The sequence below is a fragment of the Falco punctatus genome (genome assembly GCF_963210335.1).
Source record: "Falco punctatus genome assembly, chromosome: 12".
Lineage (NCBI taxonomy): Eukaryota > Metazoa > Chordata > Aves > Falconiformes > Falconidae > Falco > Falco punctatus.
This window is the reverse complement of record NC_137592.1, coordinates 12,282,982-12,295,613: the sequence shown is the minus strand read 5'-3', so window position 1 is coordinate 12,295,613 and position 12,632 is coordinate 12,282,982. Positions and strand designations below refer to the sequence as shown.

The 12,632-nt window shown below is 43.6% G+C and overlaps 1 protein-coding gene across 3 annotated transcripts in view; it reads right to left on the bottom strand.

Moving 5' to 3' along the window:
- The window catches only part of CDC42EP3 (CDC42 effector protein 3), a 68,838-nt gene extending 57,292 nt beyond the window's left edge, over positions 1-11,546 (bottom strand). The window contains exon 1 of one of the 3 annotated variants that reach the window (XR_013931321.1): positions 6,470-7,004. The gene's annotated coding sequence lies outside the window, so the exon portion shown is untranslated. The other 2 variants (XM_080407844.1, XM_080407843.1) reach the window with 2 other exon arrangements.
- Between the last annotated feature and the right edge of the window lie 1,086 nt (positions 11,547-12,632).

Below are 12,632 nucleotides of genomic sequence, written 5' to 3'. Positions count from 1 at the left end.
ACAATCAATGGCACTATTCTCTCCTTGTCACTCTTTCACTCAACATGTAGCTTTCCTACTGTTTAAGTCTTCCTTAAACTGGGCTAACCCCTAACATTATTTGAAGAAGCCATGCAACCTTAAAAGGGAAACACCAAAGACTACACAGCCACATACCATTCTCCAAATGAATACAGAAAACTCAAGGAAAAGCTACAGAACAGTGCCTTTGCAAGGACTGCAGAGCTGGGGAGAAATGGTGTGGCTGGCCTTTACATCAGACTACAAAAGGCAGAACCTGCATTTCCTTTTTCCTTCACCCTTAACTGTGGCACATGTAGCTTTTAGTGTCGGGTGTCAGAGATGCTTTTGGTTTTATTCTTTGTGGTTACAGAAATGTGTACTTTCAAAGAATCAATGAGTCACATTAATGCTTCAAATGACTGAGAGCTTGTAAAATTAAAATAGATTAAGTTATCATTTCAAACCTGAACACTGAAAAGATTGGCCTAACCTTTCTCTGGAGATAAATTTTAACCAAATTGAAACTATGCTTCAGTTTCAAAAAGGCAGTTTACCAAATAATACAAAAATAAAGGCCAAAAAAATAATACTGGTGACCATTCCCCAGTGACCATTCCCCAACAGAATTCATCATTAGAAACAGTGGCAAGAGTTCCTGAACACAATGCCGTTCCTTAGTGAAGGCAGGATATTTATGGTGTGCATCTCAAGCACAGAAAAGGGGAGAGAAAAAACAAACCAAAACATTCACCTTAAACTCCACCACATCTTGAAGTAATTTTTGCCAGAGTTTCAGATCTAATGTATCCAATCTCATGAATAAACAGAATTAAAAGTCAAACTAGATCAAAGTATACAATGAACCATATTAACAGAAGGAAAAAGGTGAAGTTAGAGGTTTCTAGAAAATACTTAGGCCTTCATGAAAAAAGATATATGTAAACACATGGTTTAGATTTTACTTGACTAGAACTGGAGATACACACAGAAGGGAGAGAGAATGGAACTTGTTTCTGACCACAATATCTCAATGAATACAATTTGAAAGGTTAGATTTAGTAAGTATTAGATTGAACACGAACATTCAAAAATTGTTCTGGTATCACAAGGAAATTTTTTTAAGCTTCTAAATTACTGAAGTATTGATTTTTGTAAAATTTAAAAACTTTCTTGATGAGAGGAATCCATTAGTGATGTCATGTAATTTCTGACAATGTAAATGAAATAAGGGGAAAAATAAACAAAAAGGCAAGAATGTAAATGTGGGGGAGGAAATCCCCAGTAACACTGGCATTATATTGCTGTACATCACATAGTACTAGTGCTCCACTCAAGCACTAGACAAACCAACCAAACAAAACACTGTCTACTACACAGGAGCTGACCCAATTGTATGGCTTGGGAAAACCACCTTCTTAGAAGTCAGTAAGTAGCTTAACTAGAATAGAAGAAATAGAAAGTCTTTGTCAAAGCAACAAGATCCATCACCCTGTTCTTCACTAAAGACTTAAGCCTCAAATTTTGTCTACCACCTCCTTCCTGACTCTTCCTTGCTTTCTGCTGAAGATCTGAAATAATGTTACTCATACTCTTTCAGGGCTTCACTCTGTGAAGATCATGACAGAGCTCTGCCGGCCAGAAAGCTTGTTTCACAACCTCTTTGGAGAAGTGCTTCATACATGCTGACTGTGGTGGCAGCAAAGCACCTTTGATCTTCCTTGCAGAGTATCACTGAGAATTCTGAACCCCATAATTAGAAATATCATATGTGGAACACTAAGGTTGCAAAGTCAAAGAATGCAAAGTTAGGAAATCCCAAGATTACATTACTCGTGCAACCATTATTTGGTTCCTTTACCACCTGTATTACAATGTTGCTCGGCACCAAACAAAAAGACTATGACAGAGCAGGACCTTCAGCTTTGGCACAGAATTTCAAACAGATCCTCTCCTTGTTACTTCTCATCTCATTTGCCCCACATACTGTTTGAGGCAAGAGGGCTATGAGAAATAATGTGACCATAATGCACTTACATATATATCACCATTTTCTACAGGCATTTTTCCAACTTACAGATACTTGATTTTGCCAGCAAAACAGGCTTTAGGTTTTGGGGTTTGCCTAACTTTACTGTTACACAGCACAGACCTTTTAAAGAGTTAGTCTGAAATCTATTTTTTTAAAAAAGCTAATAGTTTGCTTTTATTTACTATTTTATGGTCATTCCTAATATTCTAATGTGAAAAAACATTTGGAATGAAGACTCAACACCCATTTCCTTTGTTTAAGGCACAACACAAATATTCCGATACACCTAAAACTTCTACAGCAAAACAATGAGAACCGGAATTGAAACATCTGGTATTTCAAAGGACAGAATTAAAAAAATACACCAGGCTCTACGTTTTAGATCTTCCAAGCAAAGACATGAAGAAGTATTTATTTTTAGAAAGTTCTCTACAGATGTCCTAAAAAAAAAAAAAAAAATGAATTGCTATCTAAATGGATCTAAACAAGTCTGCAGGCCTGACTAAGCAAGTCATGCCTAGTTTCAGTGACCACAGCTCACCATCAGCACTTGTATCTCTGCAGAAGGTCAGCTGCTATTTACACATAATCACAGAAAAGTTCACTTAGCTCATTCAAAATAAGCCCCAGCACAATAACTTACTATATCAGTCCATTTAATTCCTTATCTAACTCGTTCCCTGTTGACCTTTATGATAGAAATCAAAGCAGTGTATCAGACTCTGTGAGCCGCCTTCTATTATTCAGTGCAAGTAAACAACATTAACACAACATTTACATAGTTAAGTTGTATGTTGTGGTCCCACACATAGTGGGGGTTGAAACCCTTAATGTGGCTCCCTGGCATTCATGAGATACTAGTCATCAGGTTTTGCTTGAGTATTGCGCAACTTGCATAATTTCTAAGATAACTATTTCAAATTACTTTTGCTAAACATACCTTTCAATAAATGCTCTCACATAAAAAGCTACTATGGTCATGAAGATACAATTTAGTTTGAGTATTCAGCTATTGCTTTCACATTGTCAGAGCTTTAGGCATTAAAATGTGCCACTCGAAGGCTGTAAACAGCTTACCTCCCTCCTTAAAAAATTAGACACCCAAAATAAAAACAAACCCCACAACACAAACAAAAAGGAGTAAGACACATTCAACAGTTCACTAGCCTCTCAAAAGAGAAATCTTAGAGTTACTTACAAAAACTATTAACTAACTGTGCTCTTGCGGCCTTAAATAGTGGCAGAACTGTAAGACAAACATCTGTTTCTACACCCGACTATTCCATAAATGTCAATGAAACCCAAGTAAAGGTATAAATATATCTTGGTCACCCTGGCCAACTCTGTCCATTTGTAATCATCTCATTTTATCTTGGCAGTGTGTTTCCTGAAGCTTTACTGCATATCTTGATTTAACCCTTAAACTATGAGGAAGCTAGTCTTCTTGTCAGCCAGTTCCAGCTGCTGCAGTTATACTCACCTCCCCACCAGCCACCACGCTGGATCAATATCTTTGCTCAATAACATTACAAATGTAAATACGGAACATTGTAAAATACTGTAAGCAATGTTTATCTTCATGAACATCATCCAGAAATCTTATTTAACATAGCACTAGAAGTAAATCTCTTCTTCAGCATGAACTTCACCTGAGCTTGTACTCAGTAGTTGCACCTCAGCCTGCCATTCTGCTTCACACAAAACCCTCCCCTGCATAGGTGGTGCTTTGAATCTGCTCTCACTGCTCTACCCAGGCACATCCATCAGCACCAGCTAGCTACTTTCACAAGCTGGTAACAAGTCTGCTTTGCAGTGAGAGGAAATAATTTAAAAAGTTCTCCATCCAACACCTGAATACAATACTCCCCACATCCCCATGTAAGCTCAGACTTGAATTTATTTGGGAAATTCACCTTGCTATCACACAGAAAACCAACCAACCCATCACAAGATACACCTTCAGCCAATTGCCACCCCCTGTGAGGGCTGTACCCCTGGGGATACAATATCTGCAGCATGGCTGCACCTATTAGGCACAGACCACCCAACAAGTTCAGTTTTACTGCTGGGGGAGGGAGAGGCTGTCAGTTCTTCCCAAGATGGTTCAGATCTTGAGAAAATACATTTGCTCTGCCTTGATCATAATGGGGGCGGGTTGGGGGGGAGTAGTAAAGAAGCTATGCTTTTTATTTGTTTTCAAAAAGTAACATTTGCATGCAGGAGAGCGAAAGCCTGTGGTGTTTTACATCATTGTGAAAGGCCAAAACGGGCACCAGGTGATCCCCCCAAAAAGGGACCAGACTTGATCCACTGCAATTCTGTCAGTGAGGGTGAGGAATAGGAGGAAAAGAACTGGTCAGAGAGCATTACTGAGCCCCTGGGATAGAGGTCACTGGCAAGAAGAGAAGGATAACTTGATGGCAGATTCTGCATGGCACAGGGATATTTGTTCTTCAATGCCATTTCCCTCTCCTACTCCAAACTATTTCTCAAGACTAGGGCAGAGCATCAGAATTTCTTCTATAAGAAGTAATCTAGCTTAGAAGACTATAAACCAAAGCAGCATACCTAATTATGAAAAGCTGAGCACAAAACATGTTTTGCCATGAACCATGGCTTTCTTTGGTTACAGTAAAGCTGATATAAGTGGTTTGGAACAGTTTTAGACGCCTCTTTGAAGTCAATGTGACATTTAGCCACAGCAGTCAAATAGGGACAGAGCAGAGCCGCGCTGCCTCAGGGAAAGAATGGCTCTGGGCTGCCTCTTAGGTGATATCATCTCTTTCCTTTCTGAAATTCACCCAGGCCACCTCCTGGTGATTCTGGCTGGCTTTACCCATCACTGAAGAGGCAGAACCACAGAGGTAGTTTCTGCAGCCTGATTTTCACTTCTGTGGATGCACAAGGTGCCCCTGAGAGAACAGTAACTATGATTATCTCTAATCTAAGGAGGAGATAGGCCACATTGTTTCCTTCCCAGATACCATTGGCTTATGCTGAGGCCAGGAGAAATCATTCCCTTCAGTATTATCCTGCCAACTGAAGAACCTGCTCATTCCTCTCCTCTGCATGCTGTAACAAAAAACAAACGTTCAAAGCAAGAGTGTCTTGAACATAGGCGTTTTCCCTTACTTTTCTGAATGCTTCTGCTGAAAGACTATTTTTAACGTGTCATAGAGCTAAAGTAAATCTTAATGCTAACACTAAAAAAGGCTGGATCCTTTCAGTAAAAGACACTTTAAAAATAAATCCATGCAACAGTAATCACCTACTGATACATGCTTTTATGTTTAGCCAGCTGCTGAGATGCCACATCTGTCACTTCTTGCTTCCAGAAATGGGCTTTCCTTTTCTGTTAGGGAAGGAGAAAATTCTGCTCCTGGAATTGAGCTGAGTATCATGATGCCTTTTTTGGTATCTCTGTCATTCCTCTACACGTCTGAACCACAGCACATGGATTATAAGATTTCTGGTACCGTCCATCTTAAGAATTGTTCAGCTTTAGATTTTCATACCTTAAAGCCTCAGATTTTTTTCCCCTGTGCTTCGCTGAACAACGTTACATACTTATAGGCTGTATGTAACCAAACATAATGGTCCATGCGTGAGTAATTACACTCCCGGGAGCTCTCCTTTGCCTTCCTCCCCCAGATATTTTACAAAGGAAAGTAAGAGATCAGGATCGTATTTGTTACATTAAACATTTCATAATAACCCCTCTTCCTATTTTTAAAACGTAACAACAATCTACAGTGACGCAAGTCCTAAATTAATTACTTCCTCTATTCTTGCCTCTTTTTAATTTCAGGCGAAAATAAATCAAGTCCCTCTTATTAACATACCGCCCGCATGTCTTCATTAGCAACCCAATACAAATTCGTATTTGACTTCCCGACTCGGAACTCTTTGTTCGGCACCCAGCAGCACCGGGGGCCGCTGCCTGCCCCCAGCCCCCTGCCCGCCCCAGGTGCGGCCCCCGCAGCCCCCCGGCTATTTTTAAACCCACGCAGAAAGGCGCGGCAGGAGGGGACATCCCGCATTAGAACCGCTGCGCTGTTTCGGGGCGATGTAGGTACGTATGCCTTCCGCCTCCCAGGCGAGGGCACGGAATCACGTAGGTCACAACACGATAGGAAGAAAATTTAAGCCGAGGGGCGAGTTTCAGCTGGGGGTTTCAGGGATGTAGGAACACCCCGAGACCGTCTTGGCGATGCGATGGCTCCGGTACAAATCCCCCCGTCGCCGAACACGCGCATTAATGGATGCTCTCCCCGGCCACCCCCAGGTGCCCCCGCTCCCCCGGAGGCTCCCTCCCTGCCCGCCGAGCGGGCGCGGTGCGGCCCCGCCGCCGCTCCGCAGGGGACGAGGGGCCGTGCCGGGCCCCGCTCCACTCCGCGCCCCGCTCCGCGCACACGCCGCCCCCGCTCCCCCACTTACGGCGCTGCCGGCTGCTCCCCCGCCGCTCCTCCCTCCCGAGCTACCTCCCTCCCGCCGGTGCGGAGCCGGGAGGGCAGCGGGGCCGCCCCTCCGCGACTCGGGTCGAGCGCGGCACCTGTGAGCGCCTGTCAGTGCGCGGGCGGCGGCGGCGGCGCCCCGTGTCCCGGGGGCGCGGCGCGGGGCCGCGGGCGGCGAGCGGAGCCGCGGGGAGGCGGCGCTGCCGGCGGGGCGGCCGGGCTGCAGGGAAATCCTGGCACCGCGGAGCGCCGCCTGGGAGGCGAGGAGCAGCCACGGCAACAATGAAGGGTTTTTCCCACCCACACCCCGATGGTTTTTTGTTTGGTTGGTTTGTTTGCTGGGTTTTTTTTTCCTGAGCTCACCGCGGGGGTGGGGTCGCTGCGCCCCCCCCCCCCCCCCCTGCCCCGGCAGTGTCCCACTAAAGCCCACGGGTGGGCAGCCCCCGCCCCGTTCCCCCGGGCACGGCCAGCGCGGAGAGGTGCTGGGAAGGCGATGGTTTCCCCCAGACCCTGTTCCCCCCTCACCTCCTCGGCGCCCCGATCCGCCACGGGCGAGCCTGCCAGCCCGCTCGCCGCAGCAGCGCCCGCCGCCCGCCCTCAGGCATGCTGCCTTCCCTCCATGCTTTATGCGTTTATAAGCAGCGCTCGGGCTTTCATGGCTCCACCGTCTGCGATTTGCAGGTAAACGGCAAATACTGCGAGCGCAGGCGGGGCGCGGGGGCGTCTCCCCCCGCCCAGCGGCGGGGCCGGAGCGGGGCAGCGGTGCGGAGCACCCGGCATCGCCTCTGCGGGACCCGCCGGGCCACGAGCCCTTTGACGACAGATTGAAGGGCACCTGCCCATCCGCTTTGTGCAAGTGAAACTCCCTTGCCCAGAACGGAAAGGGCTCAAAATAGCTATTGCCAGTCCAGCAGATTACTGACTAGGAAACCCATCAATACTGAGCTGATGTTAAATTTTTCACAAGTTCCTTGATTAATCCAGATAGAGACCCCAGTATTGTGTCGCTTCTCCCAGGGATATCCTCCACAGAACTCACCACTCTGCGTCTGATGGTTTTACTAAAGGTTCATTTTTCAAAATGTTATGTTTGGCACTGCCGTACAAGCACTGCATGCACACTTATTGAAATATTAAGTGCGGTACATACCTTACCCAGGTTAAGGTATTTTTACAAATATTTGCATAATTTTAATTACATATGGCATTTTAAAATAACTGTAAACAGTGGATGCATTGTATATAAATGTATACTTAGTTTAAAATATGTTTACATACCCACATCTGGGTACAAGAATTTTCCCCTTTGCTCTCCTTTGCATTGTTAGCATTGGAGCACTTTAATGCTAAAGCACTTTACCACAGGGCAATTGTATTTTCTTTTCTGTAAATACAGTGCCCAAATTCAGAGGACATTTTCATTTCAAGGTGTCGAGACTGTAATATTCAGCATGCCCGCAGACTGCTGTGCCCTTACACATACAGGGTGATGTCTCTGGGCAAGACACATCAGGTCATACACAGCAGTTCATACCCCAATCCCGCTACGTGAAGTAAAACTTAGGCAGAAAATACTGCCCTTTCACGTGGAATTTCTCATTGCTTAAGTATTTTCAATTCTATGAAAACTTTTAGCCATTTGATTTACGTAACATAATTTCTTTTAAAAAACCTAAGCCCTTCATATGTTAGTTTAATGGCTGAGGGTGAAGTTGCTTGCTCCGTTGGAGCAAGGGCTTCATGCAAGCTTCATCCCTCCCCGTGAGCAGCGTGCGGCCCCCCCAGCTGGGAGTAGGCAGGGACCGAGCAGGTGGTTGGAGGGAGCAGCCCCACCGCTGCCCAAGGGAGCGGGATGGCTCTGTGCCCCGGCCTCCGACAACACTGAAGGCATGGCCAGAGACTGCACAGTTCCAGTAATTCTTAATTGCTATTGCAGAAGCCAAAGTAAATTTGAGAGCAGCCCAGAGGCTGCTCCCAGTTCATGCAAAAGGACAGTCAGAGAAAACAGCTATTATAAAGTTTGTGTAAGCAAAAGAAAAAAAGAATTCTCTAATAAATCCTGGCTTCTTTGGATACATTTCCAACTTTGCAATTATTCAGTTATTATCCTGCACTCCACGCTACCTTTAATCTACCAACTCTACTCTTGAGACTACTTTCTCATTTAGGAACCTAATTTAAGCGGTTTAAAGCTTTTTAAAAGGAACACTCGAGGGATGACATTGCTCATACTTCTTTTTAGTTCAGAAAGGACATGTGTGTGGGCATGCATGTGTGTGGCTCCATGTGCTGAAGCTGAAGAAAATCCACACAACCATTTCTGAGGACAAAACAGGCAGACACACAGATTCATTTGCTATAATAACAGGCTGGCAACATTTTACGGTGGCACACTCAAAAGCCTGTTGCAGTCATGTCACACATCCCTGACTCTTCTGAATACTTTCCCTGGTTCTTCTTTTTCAGAGCTGGGCTTCAAACCTCTGTGTGCCATTGTCCTGTGCCACAGTTGGTTTAACTCAAGTTTCTCTCTGGTGCTGTTTGACATGGTGACCTCCTGCACCTCTGACCTGTGGCACCTGTTCCAGCTTTTCCTCTTCAGTTTTCCCTTGTCTTTACCCCTTCTGAAATTCATGCTTGTTTTCACTGTGACGAGGAGATGACCTGCTTCTCTTTGCCCTAAAATCCTATTGAGCCCAGAGCTGCAGCCACGCCATTTCTGCTATTCCTGTATCATTGCTCTTAGCTTTTCCAATCCCATGTTAGTCATCCCAAGGTTATCAAAGGCAGACTGCATTCCCCAGTACAAGAAGGATGTTCTTTACCCTGCACTGTGCCCAAGTGTACCGTGATAGGCCATAATGATACTGTTTTTTTCTCTTATGAAGCAGCAAAGGACATATTAATAGGAAAGTGTTATGTGTACACGTAAATACAGCTAGTGTTTTGAGGCAGTAACGGTTTAGAGAAAAGTTTCAGTTCCTCTGCAGAAAAAATGCCAATCCCTTCTCCATCTTATCATGTCATGGGAAACTCTGGAAGACTGAGTGTGGGAGCCAGAAGGAGAACCTAGGTCCCTCGGAGAACCTCAGTTCTGATTTTCTTCAACTTCTTAGCAGTTCAAGTATCAGCCTTATTAATAACATGCAGATTTTTAACTGATCACCAGGATGTAGTGATGGGATTCTCTGCTGTTTGATCTCTTTCTACCACAGATTTATGCTGCCTCTTCTGTCATTTCAAATCTCTTTTATTAGGAACTAAAACTGGAGTTTAAAACATGGTCTTGAGTCCTAAATGGCAGGCATGCTTGAATACTTGAATACTCATATGCTTATGTCCCTGTGATATCTAGAGAACGTAGGTATCTAAGTGCTTTGCTGAATCAGGATGGTTATGACGAATACAAGAATACTGGTTTTATTTATATATGCCCAACTCAAGTCCACAGTGCTTTTGCATCTCTTTCATCTGTTGCTAGATCATGAGTCTAGTGAATACTGTTAAGTAGTTTGTTATGCTTAGAAACTGTCCGTTTAAAAGCTGTACTTTGACAAAGGTTTTATGATCTTTAAAGTACATGTGATTAACATAAGCTCTGGAAGCTAAGAAGTTACTGTTCAATGTAAACACTGTTCATACCACCACCATAAACAAGAAAATGTTACTAAAACCTTTTTCAAAAACTGTCTAATACTATTTTCCAGTGCTCCTGAAAAATGTGTTTTGAAATGTTGTTGCAAAAGTGTTTAGCAATACTATATAGGAATAGTCTAAATATTTGTCTCTTTTTTAATAATTCCCGTGGATTACCAATGCACTCATATCCAAACACACATTTCTGATAAGTTACTTTATAGAGCGACAGAACTGTAGGGTCAGAAGGGACTTCGGGGTCATCTCCTCCATGTTGTGCCCTGATGCAGGATCAAGCACTTTAAAAACCTTCCAAAATCTCTGGACCTTGCCATGCTTTTTTCCAGGGGAGATGCGGCCACGTTAGACTTCCCTGAAATGGGCTGCGATGTAACACATACAAACTTGTCTCCTCAGCCACCTTTCACAGTCCCTCCCAGATCCTTGTGGCACTGTGGGCAAGTTGGGCAACCACATACCTAGGCTATTCCTACACATTCATTTACCCTCTGTTCCTAAAATCATCCACTGATGGAAATTCCACAACCTCCTGAGGTAGCTCCATAGTTTCACCTTTTCACTATCCATATTTTTTCTGTTTTCCCAACGGATACAAAAATTACACCTCTCTTTCCTGAAAATTAGTCTGATTTCTTCTCTTACTGAGCCCAGAGAACAGTGAGACCATCTTCTTTAAAACAATCATATTCGGAGGTGGTTATGTTCCCCAACCTTATAGTTTTTCCTTGCCATTCGCTCTTACCAACTCAAAACAATGATCAGAGCTACATTATACAGCTTCTTTTCATGGAAATTATTATGCAGTGTTGGAAAGAAAGAATATGATCTGACTGAGGGAAAAAAAATCTTCTGCAACTTGTTTGCCACAGATTATTTCTGTAACTGTCACTCTGGGAATTTCTATAAATAAATTCACTATCACTCTTCTGAGAAGTGAGCATTTACTACCATTTTTTAAACAATGAAAAATACAGATCTGTTTTTCATCTAAATTCTTTATATATTTGAAATTGCTCAGACAAGAAAGTCCAAAGAAATGTGGTTAGGTTTGACGAAAAGAAGCCTCCCAGCGGGATATTTAACAGAATACCTAGAAAACAGTGTTGAAAGACTTATAATATTTGGAACCCAGTTTTTTGACTCTTATTGCATGACCTCTGAGCTCCAGAGGACCTTACTTGGCTTTAACTCATTATCCTCTGTGGTGATAACACTTTGGACCCAGGGGAGAAAAGAAGGACTAATTGACCCACAGTGTGAGCAAGGCTTTTGCCTGACCTTGTACGTATTAATGATGGATGTTTGACTTTCAACTTTTTTTTTGTATTCAAACTCTGCACAAGATTTGGCTTTCCTAGTCTGCTTTTCCTCACTGCATTATGAAATGCCAAGAGGAAGCATGCATATGTGTGTGTGCGCGCACACGTGTGTGTGTGTGTGTGTGTGTGTGTGTGTGTGTGTGTGTGGGCACCAACCTTCCCTCTCCTCCCCAGGCTTCCCAGTCTGCCCAGTACTGCCTGGGGGAGTGCATGGGGTGAAGTGGTGATTCAGCTGGTGAAAAGAGGTGGTAGTTCACATATTGCCCCAAAGGGCTTTTCCTTTCTTTTGTCATCTGCTCTAGCTGGGTCCACTAAGCTCAGAGCACTTTTCTCTGCAGAAGTCCCCAGGGAGAAGAGGACAAAAATTCCACAGCGTTTGGTGGGAGGAGATGCAAAGAAGGCTCTAGTGCCCAACAAATGCCACTGCCTATGATCACCAACAGCTTCAAATACATCACTAATTAATTTTCAGTAAAAAGACGTTAATGGCTGTTTTAAGCTTAGAAGGGGAAAAGTAAACCAAAACCCACTTGAAAGGGTATTGCAGTAGCTCATATAAATGTAATAAATGGATACAGCATAGAATAAATATTACTTCTAGCAATAATTGCTCGATGTACAAAGAAAAAGAAGAGTGAAAGAACAATGAGAGCTCTGCAAAATGTTGTCTTGCTTAATGTGAAAATTAGCACATCGCTATCAGCATTCAGGGACTAATTCTGAAACTGCTGAGTACTCTTCCCTTCCATTAACTACTGTGGGGGTTGAGAACACCTGGCATCTTGAGGAATCAGGCTCTTTGGCGGTTTTAATTTAGTCTGACAATAACGCTGAATAAAAATATTCCTGGGGATAGCCCACAATTATATAGCATGAGCTCATTTCTTCATTATAAAATGTGAGCTGAAACCATTCATAACTGCCAGCCAATATTACAACAGGCAATTCCAGTTTTTCATTGCATGGGAAAAGCACTAGCAAGCTTTAATGAGTTTCAAAAATAGCTGCCACATCAGAAAATTGTAATTGTGCTTGTTTTTCTAATGTGAATACCTGTTCAGCAGACATCGCTTAAACAATGGCATCCAAATAGACCAGGGCATGTAAAATAGCTACTTTTATTTGTCAGCTGCACACCCATTGTTTTCAGTCAGAGCCTGCAGAGCAGCT